We start from the raw sequence: 19,247 nt of genomic DNA on the forward strand, positions 1-19,247 counted from the left end.
TACTGCTCCAACTATAGGAACCAATTTACTCTCGATTTTTATATGTTTCCTGCATCCTTTTGGGATATCTGTTACATAATTCGATCAATGATACGTTCGTTAAAAAAGTGCAAAAGAGGTTGAGAAATTAAAATAATACTTGGAGTCCCTAGAAGAAACCAGCTTGGTAAACAACGTTGACGATTTAGGCTTGGTACGTTAAGGTTTAACATAAAAAAAAACTGTTTCACAATCTTAAATACCACATGGTTTCTGCTGATATTGACACTAAACTCTTTTTCCACTAGTGTAATATAACCATGACATCTATCCTGTAATTTGATACCCCAGAAGTAAAAGCATTAAATAAACATATTATTGGATATTATTTACCTTTATCTACGTAATGCATAAAGAAAGAAAGAAGAAAAGTAATTTCAACACGACCAAAATTAATTCGTGCAATAAAGGGTTAATACTATTTAGATTCCAAAAATGTTTTACATAATGCTTTATTATATGTTAGTTAGTAAGTATTCTGAACCTACGCAATGATATAAAATAAGTTTTTCCTCTTATAGCGCGGTGCCCGAGGCGACAACAAATTTTAACCTCACACAAAGCGACTCTATCTCTTTTAATTCAACTCTGGCTTATTGAAAACAATTGTAATTAACTTTGGTTTTCCTAAAAACAAAAGTACCCTTGGATTCAGGAGCCCAGCAGCATGATAAAATTCACTAAAGTTAAAGAAATATAATTTCAAATAGATTGTTGGAATATACGCTCCGAAAGAGCACAAACACGTTCCTTAAGAGGCCTAATCAGTGCGAAATTAAAATACCGCTAATTTTAGAGTAATTATGTGATATCTTCAAATAGATAAAAGATAATTGAAATATGGAACAAGAGCGCCCTATACAATTTATTTTGCATGAGGTACGGTTATCATGAGTCACCTAGTAGCTTTCCATTCGCAGCCATTTAGAAACGCGAAAAATAAATATCGATTTTCAAAATGGCTGCAAATCGAAAGCAGATAAGTGGGTCGATATAACGGTATCTGATGTAAAATAATATTTTCTAGAACGCTCTTGTTCCACATTTCGATTATATTTTATCTATTTGAAGATATCACATAATTACTGTAAAATTAGCGGTATTTTAATTTTGCTTTGATGAGGTCTCTTAACTATATATGTGAAATCACTGTTTCTGTCTTCATTATTTTCTTTCCCTTATCGTTCATGCAGGGAGATCTCAAATTGATAAAGACATTTAGTTTTTTTAAGCTAAAATTACGGAAATACATTAAAATATATAATGAAACTAAAGTATTTTGACTGAATTTTTTCATATTACATTCTTTTGAAACATGTTTTTCAGTAATTCTCAAAGATTTTACCAAATACATGAAAGAACGACATGCATGATACATCACGATATCTAGAATATCTGAAAACAGTGTAGTCAATTATTTTTTTCAAATTCTTAATTTGTATTGACTCATTTACTCCAAGTGCATCTATGAACTGTGATCCACAATATAATTTTAGCCTTATTTCTTAATAACGAGAAATGTATAATAGGTTCTTAAGTGACAAATTATTGATAGAAACAGCTCAAACGGACAAAAAGTATCATTAGTATTGCTGTTTGCTAGTGAGTCGTCATTTTATAGTTGTGTTTTTGTATCCTATTAGTTTACTTAGAAATAATGCACTAATTTCTATATTTTTATTTAAAATGTGGTATTTGATGTAATCTCGACGCAAATTTAAATGTCGGTAAAAGCAATTTTTAGTGATATCTTTTAAGTCAAAATGTCCTCCATTAATTCTACAAACCTGGCAACCCTAGTGACTGCATATCTGTCATGCAGATGCATTGCAAGCTATAACATGTTCATTGTGCCCTCTCCAACATTGCAGGTTGTTAATAGAGTTTTTAACACTGGTGCTAACCTCCCGGAGGGTGAGGGGGCGTGTTCCCTCCAATCATGGAACTCAGGGGACAGTCCCCCTACAATCCAATTTGAAATGTTTTTTTTTTTTTTTTTTTTTTGAAAAAAAAACGGTCTTACTTGCCTCCCCCCAATGTAAATATGTACCTCTGTTTTCGAAGACAATGAACCTTTACAGCTACCCGATCTCCAAGTGTCTTACGAAGGCCCTCAGTATTTATTGCAAACAGAACTTAATAAACCGAAGGGACCAACGTTCATTGGTGTGCACATTAATGCGCAGAACCTTGTCAGACATTATACTGAGTTCGAAGTTCTTTTTCATTCCGTTGAGAACTTGCATGCAACATTAGTTTCCAAGACTTGGTTAAAGCCAACTCTTTCCAATGATCTGGTATTGTTAAATAACTTCAAAATTATCAGAAACGATCGCATTAACAAAGGTGGTGGTGGGGTTGCAATCTTTCTGCGAAATGACATTGACGCAAAAATTCTTTGTCAACCAGGTGGTCATTATAGCTTCGAATCTGAGTACATCATAGTTGAGATGTTTATTGGTAACCAAAAATACTTTTCGCTTGTGTGTACCGCCCACCAGGAGCATCATTTAAGAATTTCGAAGAAGATATTTCTCATATCTCACCACTTTATATGCACAGTCTGATACTTGGAGACATAAACTTTGACTTATTGTCCTCTAAACGTGAAGTAAAAACATTCCGCGAGATAACTACATCCTTAAATATTTCCATCTGTCCGATTGAAGCTTGGTTTCATACTACCACCTCAGATTCACTTCTCGACTTAATCTTAACTTCCGACATTGATAGAGTTATTCATTTCGGTAAATTTTCAGTACCTGGCATTTCGCGTCATGATCTTATCTTTGTTTGCAATTCTATTAAGACCCCCAAATTCAAGCCTAAAGTGGTTTTATACATAGATTTAGCCAACATTAACAATGAAGCACTCTTGCGTGATGCTGCGTTATTGCCTTAGCATCTGATGAGTTTTTTTTCTTCTGTGGATGACCAACTATCTTATTTCAATGAATTATTTTTTTATCCTCTGAACATTCATGCCCCCTTGAGAGAAAAGTGTATTTCTCGTTCTCCTTCGCCCTGGATTACAGATGAAATTCGAAGATTAATGGCTTGTCGCGACAGAGCGTATAGTAAATTTAAGAAAACACGTAAATTGAATCTACCCAACTTACATGACAAATTTGAGAAATATAGGATCCTTAGAAATAGATGTAATAAAGCCGTGCGTAATGCAAAATTAAAATTTTCCTACACCCTGCTTCAGAACAAGAATCCCTCCCATCTTTGGAGAAATTGGAAGCTACTTGGCATTCGTAGAGGCAAAGGAGTCCAGCCTGATGTAGCTACTTCTTTCTCTGCCGATTATCTTAACAATTATTTCTGTAGAATTGATACTTCTAGCTCACAGATAAATGCAAGATCTGATAATACAGGACAAATCCCTAATTTTGAAGAAAATATTTTCTCTTTCACTTGTGTTACCCCACAGGATGTAATGAAAGCGATTAAGAGAATAAAATCCACTGCTATAAGTGCTGATGAAATAAGCATAACATTGATCAAGAAAATATTACCTTTCGTCCTCTCCCCAATTACCAATTTATTTAATCTTTTCCTTACTACCGGAACATTCCCAGTCTTGTGGAAGACAACACGAATCCTGCCTCTCCCTAAGACTAAGGATGTCCGGTCTGCAGAAGACTTAAGGCCTATTTCAATATTACCTGCCCTATCTAAAGCTCTTGAATATATTGTAAGCGACCAAATATGTGAACACCTTCGAACTTATAACCTCTTAGACACTTCTCAATCCGGGTTTCGTAAACATTGCAGAACTTCTACAGCCCCTACCAGTATTACTGATGATATACGTTCGGCTTTGGACAAGAGAGATAACCATACTTATCTTACTGAATTATAGCAAAGCATTCCAGTCAGTAAACCACGACATTTTGCTACAGAAACTTGTACAAAAATTTAGTTTCACTACTTCAGCTGCCAAGTGGGTCCAAAATTATTTATGCGACCGTAAACAGTATGTGGCGGTTGCCAACTTAGTTTCTGGTCAGCGTAACCTCCCTTGTGGGGTTCCTCAAGGTAGTGTTTTAGGGCCTCTTCTTTTCTGCCTTTATGTTAATGACTTACCACAATCTCTAAAACACTGTAAGTATCACATGTATGCGGACGATGTTCAACTGTATCTATCTTCTTCACCAAGGCACATAGATACTTGTATAAGAAAGATGAACGAAGACTTAAGTAATTTGGCTAAATGGTCAGCAAATAATTGTTTGATTCTAAATCCAGTCAAATCAAAGTCAATTTTAATTACTTCCAAACGTTAATAGATGCTTCACTTGTTCCCAATATAACTTTAGAAGGCGTAGATATTCCTTTCTCTTCCTCTGTGAAAAATCTTGGCGTCATATTTAACAAATATTTAACTTGGTCCAATCAAATTAACGCATCATGCGAGAAGGCTTTTGAAATTCTTCATTCTCTCAGCACATTAAAAAAACTTTTTACCAACACAGTTGAAAGAAACTCTTGTTCAAACCCGAGTGGTACCACATTTGGAGTACTGTGACACCACCTTAACTGACGCTGATATACATTTACAAAAGCGTTTGCGGCGAGTACAAAATGCTTGTGTATGTTTTATTTTTAACTTAAAATTCTCAAATCATGTTACGCCATTCTTTAAAAAGCTGCAATGGCTGAAGATGCAGCAACGGCGAAAATTGCACTCGTTGGTACTGCTGTATAAAACACTTCTTTTACAGAACCTTCCTATCTTCTAAAACACCTTAATGTTTTAAACGATTTCCATGAGAGGGACACAAGATCACGTTTTAATAGCCAGCTCTCAATTCCTATTCATAGATCACCTTATTCCTCAAAATCATATATAATCTCAACGTGTCGTGATTGGAATACTTTGCCAACCTCGGTACGTGAGTCAAACTCTCTAGCATCTTTCAGAAGAGCAGTTTAGAAATTATTGTTATCGAAGCAGGGTTGAATGGACACAGAGATAGAAGAGCCAATAGAGAAGCTTGTCACAAAGATATAAAACTCAACATTTATTACATATTGTAACATATATGTACTTTCGTGTAGCATTATATTATATTTGTGTGTGTTATGTCTGCGTGTGTGCGTGTGTCTGTGTGTGTGTATGTGTGTTCAAATGACCGTCTGTTTCTTGTATGTTTCTTTTTACTCTCTTACTTTTTTTTCTTTTGCTATTGTTTACTATATTTTTTGATTTTTCAATTTTGTATCATGTTTAGGTGTTAGAGAAGGCTTCATATAGCCGTAACCTCGACATGTAAAATAAGTCGAAATAAATAAAAATAAATAAATAAATAAATGTTGAAGACAGATTTGCGCCGCTGGTACTTAAAAGTACAAGTTTTTAATAATAAACTGCAGACATTTCAAACTTGCTGATGTGTAACGTAGGAGCGAATGTTTCAACTTGAGAAAAGCTAGAAAGAAACATAGAATGGGAAGAGAAGAGGTGGGGGAATGGGAGAAGCAGTTGTTAGTAGCGTATTACTGGATCCATGTATAATATGTTTGCAAAAGCTTTTTTAAACCTGTTTTACCATTGCATTCTCTCAATGTTAGTGTTACGGTTTAATTGATTGCAATTAACGTATTTCGAACAAGGTTTCTATTTAAGTGTTTATCGGACAAAATGTTAGTTTGTAAAGTAGGCAATTCACAAACGTACCTACTGTAAGTTTATGTTTGTAATATATTCACGGTCGTAATCGAAGCTCGCTCTTGGTTTGATGAATTTAGCAAATAGTAGTTGCAATACTGATAATAGCTTCGGATGAATTATATGCTGTGAGAAATTTATGAGTATTAATAATTGGGAAATTGAGAAGAAGTTTACGTTCATGGATAACTAGAAAGCAAGTTAACTTTAAGTAATTAACTGTTCAAATAAGAAAAAATACTAAAAAAATAAACCCTAACAGTCAGGTTACCTGACAACTTCATCTCACCTAGATATTTATTTAGAACTAAAGCAAATGTGACTTCCTTCAGCACTCATTTTGTAAACACCAAATTGAAGACTTCTAGTAGAAAAGAGGTTTGTTTTCTGTTCATTCTCTTTGACTTGATCAAGTGTTCCATGTTGATGTAATATTTATTCCACGAAAACTGTTAATTAATAAGAAAAAATACATCCATTGTAAAAACGATCAAGTTGCTGGTTGTATCTGAAGACGAAACATTTTCAAAGCAGAGAATCTTGTAGTGGCCGCGGTGGCTCAGTGGTAGAACGTTCATCTCTGGTGCTTAGGGTCCCGGGTTCGATCCCAGCCCCGCCAAGTGAACTTTGTGGTGGATAAACACCGTGTGCGTGGGTTTCCTCGGGAATCTCCCGTTTCCTTCCACTTTCTTCATTCCACCATTTCATTCGTTACTCATCATCACCCTCTCCTTTAGCCTAACCGGCATAAGAGTGGGACGTAAAACTCAAACGATTTCATTTATTTTCAGAGAATCTTGTCAAATCTAAATTCTTATCCCATCAATGCTTTTCTCTGCAACCACTAACAGTAACTACATATATATAACTCTTCATCTTTTGAAAAAAGTATTTTTATCTATGAATTAAACATTACGGTTAAGCCTACTATTAAATTTAATTTTCAGTAATATCAGCTCAATTGTCTCAAACTAAGCTCCAATGATTTTTTTCTAGAGTGATTTTTTCTTTGTAGTTCAGAGCTCCTTTCAGCACTGAGGCTCTACATTGAGATGTGGATCTGCAGCTTAACTTGAAATTATTATATAATTTGCAATAACCTGTAGTGTACATTTATTTATAGCATGCGCACTCCGCTTATATAGAGTCTGAACGTGGAGAAACATTTACGTTCGACCGATTTAGCTATACTTAGAAATCCATCTTGAATTGTGGATATACCACCGTAAAAAGTGACGTGTAGTTAGTTACAGTTATTTACTGCTACTTTATTTCCATGCTGTTTCCCACAGTATTTTCATTGCGAATTAATACCCACACCTGGCAGCTCCATCTCACGTGACAACTTAGTATCCCTAGGCACCTATATTTTTGATTCTTTGTGAATAAGTGGTAAATCTTCTTCCTTTCGAGATGAGAGAAGTATCATGTTGTGTTGCCACTGGGGTATCATTTTGTATTCAACTCTAAAACAAATACGAAACATGCCTAATTTCACGATAGTTTCACAAAGTGACATACTTGCAATTTGTATGTTAACGCAATTTTTAATATTACTTCAGTTATTATTATTATTATTATTATTATTATTATTATTATTATTATTATTATTATTATTATTATTATTATTATTATTATTATTATTATTTCTTTGGTCGTGAGGGAAATGACCGAAGAAAACAAAATTAATATTCATGTTATGTAACGTTATATCTTTACATTATGCCATGCGACTAAAGAACCAGGTTTTATATACATAAGAAATTGCAATATAGATAAAAATTGCGTCTCTCGCAAAAGTAGAAATGTTACGAAACCTTAATATAACAACAGTACCAATGTTAACTTGCAAACCTCAAAGCAGATTTATGTAGCTCTTTTAATAATTTTAACTCGTTCTTTTCTTTAATCAAAAGTATTTTTACGCTTTGATATATATCTCTTTTTTGGATTGTCGTACTAATTTTAGGACGCTGAATATAATAGAATTACTTTTAATATATATCTTCCCATGACATCACGAGGAAAATTACTTTCAAGTTGAGCTTTTTAGTATTAAATAATTTCTGACTAACGATAATTTACTAAACTTTACCCCATTTGAAAAAAGTCACTAACATTGTAACAGAAAATTTTCGTCCAATACGCAGTCCACAAAACACAAAATGTAACTTGTATTTATAAATTTCATTAAAAAATAATGAATTCCCTTTATTTTCTGTTCACTTAATCAGATCCAGGAACGTAACTAACTTACTAATTTATACATTTGTTTGTTTTTTCTCTAATAAGATTATTGCTCAGGTAGTCAGAATGAGTTGTAGTTAATTCCTTGATTGTATCACTGCCATCTATAGCGTTTATTCTGAGAATATCTTCAAAAGTCTAACAAATGTTTCTCATTTCCTCATATCGGACGTGTTTCACATATTCCGCTGCTAGCGGAATAATATTCATTGAAGAAAGCATTCATTTTCTTCCCATAATTTTTTCTAAGAAAACATGCTCCAATTGCAATGTTAGAAGATTTTTCTAAGTATGTTAATTATTTAGACAATATACCTCTTACATAGTCATATATGGTAACCTCAAAGGTTGTTCATTTCAGTATCAATGAAGTTAACATTGGACTGCAGAACCCAACAGCGTATAACTATACGATCTAAAATTTCCTCCAAACCTTGAAGAAAATCAAACTTAGAAATACAATTAATCAGCTCTATACTTCTGGTTACCCATCATAACAAGAACTGCAATGGCTCCGTTAGTTTGTCAAGCTTTTATTACTTTTGGTAGTTTTTCTGTTACAGGCTTCACTGCCTGGATTCATGCATACTTCATCTAGTTTCAGATAGGGTATAAACAGGGAACGCGGTGGCTCAGTGGTAGAGCACGCACATCCGGTGCTTTGGGTCTCTGGTTCGATCCCAAGTCGCGCCGTGTGGACTTTGTGGTGGACAAACACCGTGCTCGTGGGTTTTTTCGGGGTTCTTCCGTTTCCTCCCACTATTAATTCCACCATTTCACTCATCTCTCATCATCACCGTCTCCTTTAGCCTAACCGGCATAACCGTGGGACGTAAAACTTAAAAATTTCATTTCATTTAGGGTATAAACAGAATGCCCTACCATGTACGATGTACTTTAATAATATATTTTGGGCTTTAAAATAGCCAAATAGCAATTCAATTGTCATTAAATCTTGAATTCTCAATGGAATAATTTTTATTCTTGTTACTAAACGGTATTGAAAAGAACTGTAAACCCTTATAAGAAGTTTGTTTAATTTAATATCTAGGAAAGTTATGAAAAATTAAAAAAGGAAAACCATTTTTATTATCCCTTCTACCAAAGATTCTCCTGAAATTTTCGGAATTGCAACATTCTTTTCATGAATTATACTGATGATATGCCTACATTTAACTATACATTCATCACACAAACAAATTATGCGTAACACTAATTTGGAAAGGCACTAGGACTTCTAAGCATACTAATGATTATCTTTATTTCTTGAGCTCAATTGAACAAACTTATCGTTGCGTTAACAACCTATAGAACAGTAACCCGATAACATGGTTGTAGCCTCCTGTATGTATTCAACTTAAAAATATAATGTATTTTATTTTCATATTATAGTAATCTGTCCGAAATTACTTTACAAGTTGACTTTATGTCAATCTTCAGAATTACGACACAAGATAATTACACTATTAAAAATAATTTCTTACAGTTTGAGAAACCGTTTCCTATCTGTGCACCGAAACAATATTTTCTTACAAATGAGATTTGGTAATTCTCATTCATGAGGAAAGTAACAGTATATTTTCTCGTTTCGGCTTACACAACCTCATCTATTTTTTCTTCATTTCCCATTAATAAGAGTTTCAAAGTCTTGTTTCTAAGAAAAGATATTCTCGGTGCACAGATAAGAAGCGGTTTCTCAGATATAAGGAAGTATTTTTAACAGTGTAGCAATAATAATCGTCGCTACACCACCAAATTCGAGGTGTAGCAAACGACACCGTTGCAAACTAAACATGGACAAAATCTCGCGGGCGAAAATCTCAGGAGAGTACTACCTCATAATAATAATAATAATAATAATAATAATAATAATAATAATAATAATAATAATAATAATAATAATAATAATAATAATAGAAGGAGAAGAAACAGTTAACTAATATGATACCAGTTATGCTTACAATACATTCTGAAAATAAAATAATTTTAAAATATTTTGTGAAAAGAAAATGTGTAGAACAACACTTAAAATGTGATTTATGAATCTCTTGAATTTTATATGCCACACAGTCAAAGTAATTCTTTTTGCCGATCATTGAAAATGAAGTTATGCTACACTTTTGCAGGCATACTTGAACTTAACTGGGACGTAATTGGAAAACACAGTTAAAATAATGTTACCTTATTCTAAGATCATATTGTGTATTTCGCAAATGAAAATGTGCTTTCCAGAGATGTCCAAAGTGGACCGAACTCGCGTTTAGTTACTAATTTTGTGAGTATGTTTGAGTATATGTTCTATAGAAGTTGGGAGCGAGTCGAGCTCAAGTGAGTGATTTATAAAATGTGTGAATCTATTTGTTCGAATACCACCAACGTTTACCACTTATTTTATCAGTACTGTTTCATTATCATCTTCGTTGAGTGTGCACCTCATATATCTGTAGTCTTTGGTTTGATCCTAGGTCTTACATTTATTTTCATTTGTAATTGCATTACTTCTATTTTTAAAAAAGGAAAAAGGTTCTCCCCTAAATAAACTATTTGGTTCTGTCTGATTAGATCTCCAAAAATTTTCAAAAAGGATGAATAAGTATCACCCAGAGTTGCTCACAAATTAATGGTAATGTTTAAAACGTACTACCTATGCTTAGAAGTCGTTTTTGTACATACACTCATTGGATATATATATGTATATATTTGGATACACTTCAGGATATTTTTCTACTTGTAAAAGAATAACCAAAAAAGTTTATAAAAAATATCTACTGGTTCAAACAGTAATTTATATCGGTATTTTGGAGTGTTGCTAAGTACTTAAAAGATGGTATAATCATAAAAGACGGTATAATCCTGAGGTGCATCCACAACAATTTTTATAGAGGGAGTTTGACTACGGGCCTATGATATAAAGTACTCTCCAACTAACTCCATAAAAATTGTTGTGTGATTACCTTAGGATTCTAAAACATGTATTTTTCTGCATAGAGCACATACTAGTTCCTAAGTGAAATCTTGACCCGACTACAGTAGGTCCCATAGTTTTAGAGCTATGGACCTTTAGAATTCATTTTTTCAAGTTTTCGGCAGCCTATAACACGTAAACGATGGGGTTTGCGCCCTATGTTTATTGGGACTTTTTTGTTTGTTTTACTCTCAGGAATCACTTCTCTGCTTTTGTACAACGAATTTAGCGCCATAGATATAGATATAGATATAGATATAGATATAGATATAGATATAGATATAGATATAGATATAGATATAGATATAGATATAGATATAGATATAGAGTAAGCTAAAGGTAAAATTGCTGCCCTGATTCCAAAGTAACGTCGCTGATGCTTTATTTAATTACGTTGTTTGATGAGTGTGAGCTGCGAATCCTAAAGAAGCGCAGCTGCGAAACAACTCAAAAATATTAAAATTATTTTTGTCCCTCGGACTAATTAGCTGTTATATGTTTTATGTACCACCTATGACATTTTGAGAATTTCATTGGTCTATGCTCATTGCAAGACCATTGGAAGTCGTTACAGTGGAACAATTGCAGAAAAATTCAGAAGTGTTTAATAAATTTACGTGAAAAAAAGATTCCATTTTCTGTTATTTTCTTGAGTTGAGTATGAGTCAGAACGTTTTGATTTCGATCAACGTATAATATTAGAAGTGAGAAAAAAGTTATTTTTATACGTTTAAAATCAGAAATAAGAAAGGTCAGAATGAAGCAATTCCTTTGCGCATATTCTACAACTCGTTTCCTGCCTATGTCTTCTTCATGTCAAGGTTAAGTGAGGAAACAATGAGAAAACATGTCAAGAATTTAAGGAGTTTTTGGATAATACACTTTCAGGTGATAATACCATACTAATTTGGAGGTAGCATCAATGAACGGTAGAAATGCTTAAATACCAGTAGAACACCTTCATATCTACAGATGCAAACTGCACATATCGTGTAATGTGTGTCAGAATCTTAAATATGGGTTATTCGTATTATTAAGTAGAGTACTACCTCCTGAGAACGTTCCACCTCAGACATTGCATTGTGCCTCCCAACAGAAAGTATATTGTCTAAGATTTTTTTTCTCAGTGCATGTACCTTTACAATATTATAACCATGGTTCCAGAGAGTATCCTTCCTCGTTCGTTCTGTGTAATTGTTCTCAGAGAAACTATAAAAGTAACCAAGAAATTTCTGTCTCTTTTTGTGGAGATCTGTGTACCATTGGTCCTCACAACGTGAGTTAAATGCAAATGGAGATAAGGCGAAGGTCAGTTGTTGGTGTTGGTATTTCCAACATACTACATGGTTGTGACAGTTCCGTTACACGGTGAACTTCGTAAGAACAGATGAACACGGGACCTCCACAGAGCATCATAAAGTCGTGCGATTACGTGGACAGTGCAGCGGTGGTTTAACAACTTTAAGGACGGTGAGCAAACACTCGAAAACGCACCACGTACTGGAAGACCAACACTAGGGGAGTTAAAAAAGCGAAATTTTGAGGACCCTTTTACAGTAGTGCGGAAAAATTGTGCCTTCGTGTAAGTATTACCCCTGCGAAATTTCAGAACATTATGATAACATCATCTGTTTTTGTAAGGTCTCTGAACATTCGAAAGTTTGCTAAAAATAGGGAAAATCTAAAAGTTTTTAAATTTTCAATAGAATCGTAGGCAGACATTCATCTTTTAATTTTTAAATTCAAAACATTCATCTTTTAATTTTTATTTTAAATACTATACATTTATTACAGTATCTTTCATGGTAGTAGCGAAAAGTTGCGTTTACATATATTTAATTACTATAAAAAGTTTCCGAACCCTAGGATAATATTTTCTCGTCTGGCAGTTGGCCTGAACTTACATATTTTTTGTGACTAGTACATGAACCATATTCATTCAATCACAATAACTCGTTTGTTTCAAGTAAAGTTGCAACATTTTATAACTACACAGTTTCTAGGCTTCAAATGTTTCATTCATATAATATTAATCACAGTGTCTTCATATATCACATTAATCACGGTATATTAATTTATCATATCAATGTGCCTTTTCCGTAGCGAAAAAAGTTGCAACTACATACTGTACAAATTTTGCAGAACAGTGGAATACGAGGTGTGGCACTTAAATAACGAGACTGCCCACCTCCTGTCGCGCAGGATCGTGGGGGGGGGGAGGTAGCTAATGATGTGTTGTTGATCTTGACCCTTCATGAACAGCCACTGTCTGTTTCATGATTCTGAAAGCTTTTCTTTTCTTTGCAGGCTTGCATGAAGAGAACGGTGTTCTGTAGTAGTACCGGAGTCATAGTGAACAGTAAAGTTGAGCAGCGCATTAACATCAAATTTCTGGTGAAATTAAACAAAACACTGACAGAATATTGTGCATTGTTAAAAAGGTGAATGATGATAAGACTATGTAAGGTGCACGAGTTTCCGAATGGCAGAAACGATTTTCAGAAGGTAGAAAGGAGGTTGAAGATCATGAACGACCCGGCCGTCCTTTGAGTTCAAGAACGGACGAAAATGTTCAAAATATTAATGAAGTTGTGCGGAAAGACAGACGTCTGAGCATTCAGATGATTGCAGGCATGACGAACATTAACAAAGAGACAGTAAGAAATTTTGCATGACAATTTAAACATGACAAAAGCTTGTGCTAAAATTGTCCCGAGAAACCTCTCTTAGGAACGAAAAGACATTCGAAAGACAATTTGCTGTGACGCCATGGAACGACTCAAAGCAGAACCAGACTTGCTAACACGTGTCATCACATGGAATGAAACATTAATTTTCCAGTATGACTCTGAGACTAAGCGTCAATACATGCACTGGAAGACTCCCACATCGCCAAGAATGGTAAAAGCGCGAATGAGCAAGTCGAAAGTGAAGGCAATGCTGATCGTTTTTTTTCGACATCAGGAGTATCATCATGACTGAATGGGTGCCTCAGTGTCAAACGGTGAATCAGACCTACTACAAAGAAGTCCTAATCAACCTCAGGAAAAGAATAAGGAAGAAGAAACCGGATTTGTGGAAGAACGATGCATGGATCCTCCACGAAGACAATGCGCCTGCCCATAATGCCCTTTCTTTGATGCAGCTTTGAGCAGCCATTCGCATTCTTGTGCTCGACCATCCTACGTATTCCCCAAATTTGGCTCCCTGTGACTTTTATCTATTCTCAAAAGTGAAAAGTGCATTGAGGGGAACACATTTTCAGTCTGTGGAAGAGGTGAAACTAAAAACGGCAGAGTTTTTGAACAGTGTGACATCTGATGAATTATAGCATTGCTTTGAACAATGGAAAGCACGTATGCAGCGGTGTATAGATAGGGGAAGGGAGTATATTGAAGGGGATAACAGTCAATTGTCACTTTTTTTTGCAATACATCACACTTATGACACCAGTCTCGTAATTTAATTGTCATATCTCGTATATTCCCTTCTGGCAATAGGACTGAACTTTCATAAAGTATAAATTGCTAAAAATAAAAAAATAAAAATCTTTTTCAAATCAAAATAATACTCATTTATTTCAAATAAATAAGGCAACACCATTCTGTCTGTAATCAGAACCTACAAATGTGCAATTGCATTATCAAAAAAAATGAAGTATATTACAAGTTTGTAGTGCTTTTCATAGGTTCGCTCTAGTTGTTTTAAACATTGGGCTGATAAGAACAAGCGTAAACTGGTTTAATTTAGTTCTTACTACTTCTATTTACGGGCAGGACATGCGACGTAGTTCTAGTGTACATAATGATTTAACCATTTGACATTCCACGTCTTTTTTTAAATTGTTTTAGAGACTATTGTGAGTGTTGTTAACAATATAGACTTGATAAGTTGAATGTTCATTGCGTCATTTAGAGATTTATACTTGTGTGAGCGATTTATATACTGACTTTTGACTGTCCCTGTTGTGCTTAGGCTGTTTCTGTGTGAACTCTGTTGGTGTTTAGTATTTAATACAAAATAAAACTCCAGATGATGATAGTGTTTCATTAACGAAAGAAGATGCAGTGGATTGTTTACTTTTTGGACAACCTTAAGATTTCTCTACAGTGCTGCCAACATATGAAGATGTAATAATGTTGCATTTGCGAAAGATGGCGTATTGGATCTGCTTCTAGTGGTAACAGCAAACCTCTGTTTTCTGTAATCACTCAACAAGTGTTTTAAAACTGCAGAAGCTGTACTCTGAAGTCTCAATTCTAACAGTTTCGACAAAACGAATAATGAATATGATTAACGCGTATCACAAGAAATACATAGATATCAAAACGGTGTATAAAAGAATTGAGTAAAACGCAGTAACCAAAGCGAGAGCTGAAAAGTTTAAAGAAGACTCCTACCATATGCAGGTTCTCTCTACGGAACACACACAGTCAAATAAACAATGGTGGTATCGTTGGAAATTTGGCGAGCCAGAATTGGCTTGTTTAGAAGTGCAGTGAAGGTAACCTCGTATTCGTCCCTTGAACTACACAAAAGCACACTTTGTTTACGGTGTGGTGATTCTTGCATTATTAATTATTGGAGCAGTTGAACAAAGTTCAGGACTTTATTCACGTAGTGAGCGCAATGGCATAAGTGAAATTAAATAGATGTTGAAATCTTTTAGTACATCAAATGGCACGCTGCTGAAAGAAATAAAGATGACGCGAGAAACTGTATCTAAGCTAGTGGACAGAGTTACCACCATTGAAAACGAACTTGGACGCGTAACTAATGAACTAGAGGAACTTCAGGGCGTTGTTAATTATTTGCATTACAAGGTGGATGATATGTAAAACAGATCTCGTAGGTAAAATCTTGTGTTTCATAGTATACAAGAAACTGATCTTGAAACTTGCTCTGACATGGGAAAAAAAGATTTGCGATGTGTTACGTGATAGGTTTAATATGAATATCGATGATGAATTTGTGAAAAGATCTCACCGAACAGGCAGAAAGTTTGCAGACAAACTCAGGCTCATTATGTGTAAGAGTTAAAGAGGTAAGAAGAGGGAATATATTTTTTAAAAAACCGTAATAAACTACGTGGAACAAGAATATTTGTGACTAAGGACTACTCAACTTTTGTCAGGAATGAACGAAAACAATGCAGTTTTATTTCTTAATCGCGTGGAAAAGGAAAACATGTATTTTTATGTTTTTATCATCTGATTAGTGATGGGGAAAGATGGTTACTCTCACAGCTTCAGGACAATGACTCCCACAGTGGTAGGGATCAGGAAGTGGTGCGGCAAGAGGAAACTTCTGAAACTTCCGAGGGAACTGTCAATCAAGGACAAAAATTTTTCCTAGACGATGAAACAAATAAAAGTTTTAGTGATGAGGGTAAAAGTAGTTTGTGTGACAAAGAAGGTCAGTCTGATATTACGAATTTTAGGGAAAAAGAACTGTTACAGTGTGTAGGAAATAAGAATAATATCCAGGGAACAAATATTGTTAAAAATTCAATTCTAATAGCAGAACAAGTACATTTTATTGTAATGTACTATCATCGAATTATGATAATATAGATGTCCGCGCAACATGGCTACAGCCTGGATTTTATAGTAGTGAACTTTCGATGATAGATGCACGCTACTGAGACGGGATGGAGATCTGAAAAAGGAGGGTAAAACTACTGAAGGAGTGATGCTTCTAGCGGTGCTAAAAAGCAAATTTAAAGTGTCCGTAATATACTGCTGTGAATTAAACATTGATTGTATATGAAACAGGCACTTTTTATGTGTCTGTAATATATTTTCCGCCTGAATCAAATATCAAACAATATGAAGAAGTGTATCAATATGTTGAATCAAAATGTTCATCAGATTACACTATTCCCGTGTTGGTTGATTTCAATTTATGGAACACAATGGTATTAAATTCAATCTTTTGGATGCAACAGATAAATACAAATGCTTGCATAATTGCATGTCTCTCTATTAGTTAAATTCATTCAATAATGTATCTGTGATAGTGACGGCCAAACACTAGATTTAATTCTTTGCAACATACAAAATGTAGTAGCCATTAGGGAGGTACGAGTTTCTCCTAGTGAAAAAGGACAAATATCACCCCGCACTAAATATTACTACAATATTCAGTCATTGTTCAGCTTCGAAAACAAAATGTAATTTTTGTGGACATGCCTTTAGAAAAGCAAACTTTCAACAAATTTATTTAGAAAATTCTCATCTAAGTTGGAATATTCTTAACCATTATGAACTTAAATATAGTAGTTGATAAATTTTAAGACATTTTATATAAAAAATTTGATTGAAGCATTCCTTCAAAAAATCATTGCAGTCAAAGTTATCCTGTTGGTTCAGACGAGCTATCATGAAAAAGATAAAAGCTAAAGTGTATCATCCATAAAATGAGAGAAGCAGCTAGTAATGTAAATTATCACACTACAGAATTTACTCGATTACATAAGAAAATTAAACGTGATATCAATACCGCAAACAATAATTTCGTGTCAACATCAGAATCTGCAATAGAACCAATTTTCAACCAATTCTGGGATTTCATTAAAAATAAAACACGTCATATTAATAAAAGTGCATTATGTCACAATGGTCAGGAATGAAAACTAATGATGAGATTACCTCTTCTTTTGCACTTTATTTTGAATCAGTTTATAAACAGGATAAAGTACGACCTAACCCTGCAGCTAACGACACATGCTCGGAAGGATATGATTCATTAGATAAGCTTACAATTTTACTCATAACACCAAATGAAATAAAGAGAGCAATAAAAAGATTAAAACCTAAAAGTTTGATTGGCCCTGATAACATCCCAGAGTACGTAGTGAAGGGATGTGCGGAACATTTTCTGTATCTCCTTTGTATCATTTTCAATATCGCTATTCGTACGAGCTTATTTCCAGATAAATGGAAAGTTACAAAAGTGTGTCCTATACCCAAACCAAACAGTGGAAGAGAAGTTGAAAATTACAGACCGGTTGCCATTTTATGTGTGTTTACAAACCTATTTGAAACTATTTTACACCAACGCATTATGAACCTCGTCAGATCATCAATTTCAGAGAACCAGCATGGCTTTCTAAAAAGGTTGATCCACACTAACAAATCTTAGCATAATTACCAACTATATTGCACATTCACTTCATCAGGTTGTCTGGTTGACGTAATTTAGACGATTTTTTAAAAAGATTTTGATATCGTAAACCATAGTAAATTATTGCAAGAACTCAATGAGTTTCACTTTTCATTATCTTTTGTAAAACTATTCTCATCTTATTTACAAAATCGTAAACAATTTGTTCTATATAAAGGATACTCAAAGGATATATATCATATGAATACTCAGTACTGTCTGGGGTCCCTCACGGTTCCAACCTTGGAGCCTTGCTTTTGTTACAATTTATTAATGACCTTTCTAGTTGCATACAAATTCAAATAAACTGTTGTTTGCACATGATCTAAATCTGAAACGTTTTGTTGTGGTTAAATATATATAAACGCAACTTTTCATTACTACCGTGAAAGATGCGGTGATAAATGATAGTATTTAAAAATAAAAAGATAAATGTTTTGAATTTTTCCAACGAATTACCAAAATTTTGCACCTCCTGTCAGAACATAAGATATCGTTCTAGGGTTATGAAACATTGTCCCAGAATTCTGAAACATTTTGTAGTAGTTAAATATATGAAAACGCAACCTTTCGTTAGGACCATGAAAGATGCTGTGATAAATGTGTAGTATTAAAAAATAAAAAGATGTTTTAAATTTTACAAAGAATATTCAGAATTTTGTACTCCCTGTCAGAACACAAGATATCATTCTATGGTTTTGAAATTACACACGATAATACGTGCATATAGGTTCCACTTTTCCGCACTACCGTGTAAGGGTCAATCATTCTACTGAAAATGTACAAACTTTTACATTTTTCCTATATTTACCAAATTTTCGACACTTCAGAGACCGTGTCAGAACAGGAAAATAATTATCATAATGTTCTAAAATTTCGCAGGGGGTAATACTTACATGCAAGCACAACTTTGAAACAACAGGCAAATTGATTTACCAATTTTCAATTTTTCGACACACCTAACCAACACATTTAAATAGGGAGATCTTCAGGCTGCAATTCAGGGGAACAGTGTCCAGACATGTGAGGAACTGTGACAACAATTCAGTGTAAGCTGAGAAGCCATTCGACTGCACCTCCATCAACTTGGAAAGGACAAGTTGTGTCGATGAATCTCACATGATTTGACTTTTGGCCAGAAGGCAACGGCAGCAA

General features: G+C 34.2%; 1 protein-coding gene across 1 annotated transcript in view; it reads left to right on the forward strand.

The window, feature by feature from the left end:
• LOC145683631 (uncharacterized) overlaps nt 1–19,247 on the forward strand; it is a 61,821-nt gene that overhangs the window by 9,306 nt on the left and 33,268 nt on the right. The gene's annotated exons all lie outside the window — the stretch shown is intronic.

The sequence above is a fragment of the Thermobia domestica genome, chromosome 4 (genome assembly GCF_964235325.1).
Source record: "Thermobia domestica chromosome 4, izTheDome1.hap1.1, whole genome shotgun sequence".
In the NCBI taxonomy this organism is placed as follows: Eukaryota; Metazoa; Arthropoda; class Insecta; order Zygentoma; family Lepismatidae; genus Thermobia; species Thermobia domestica.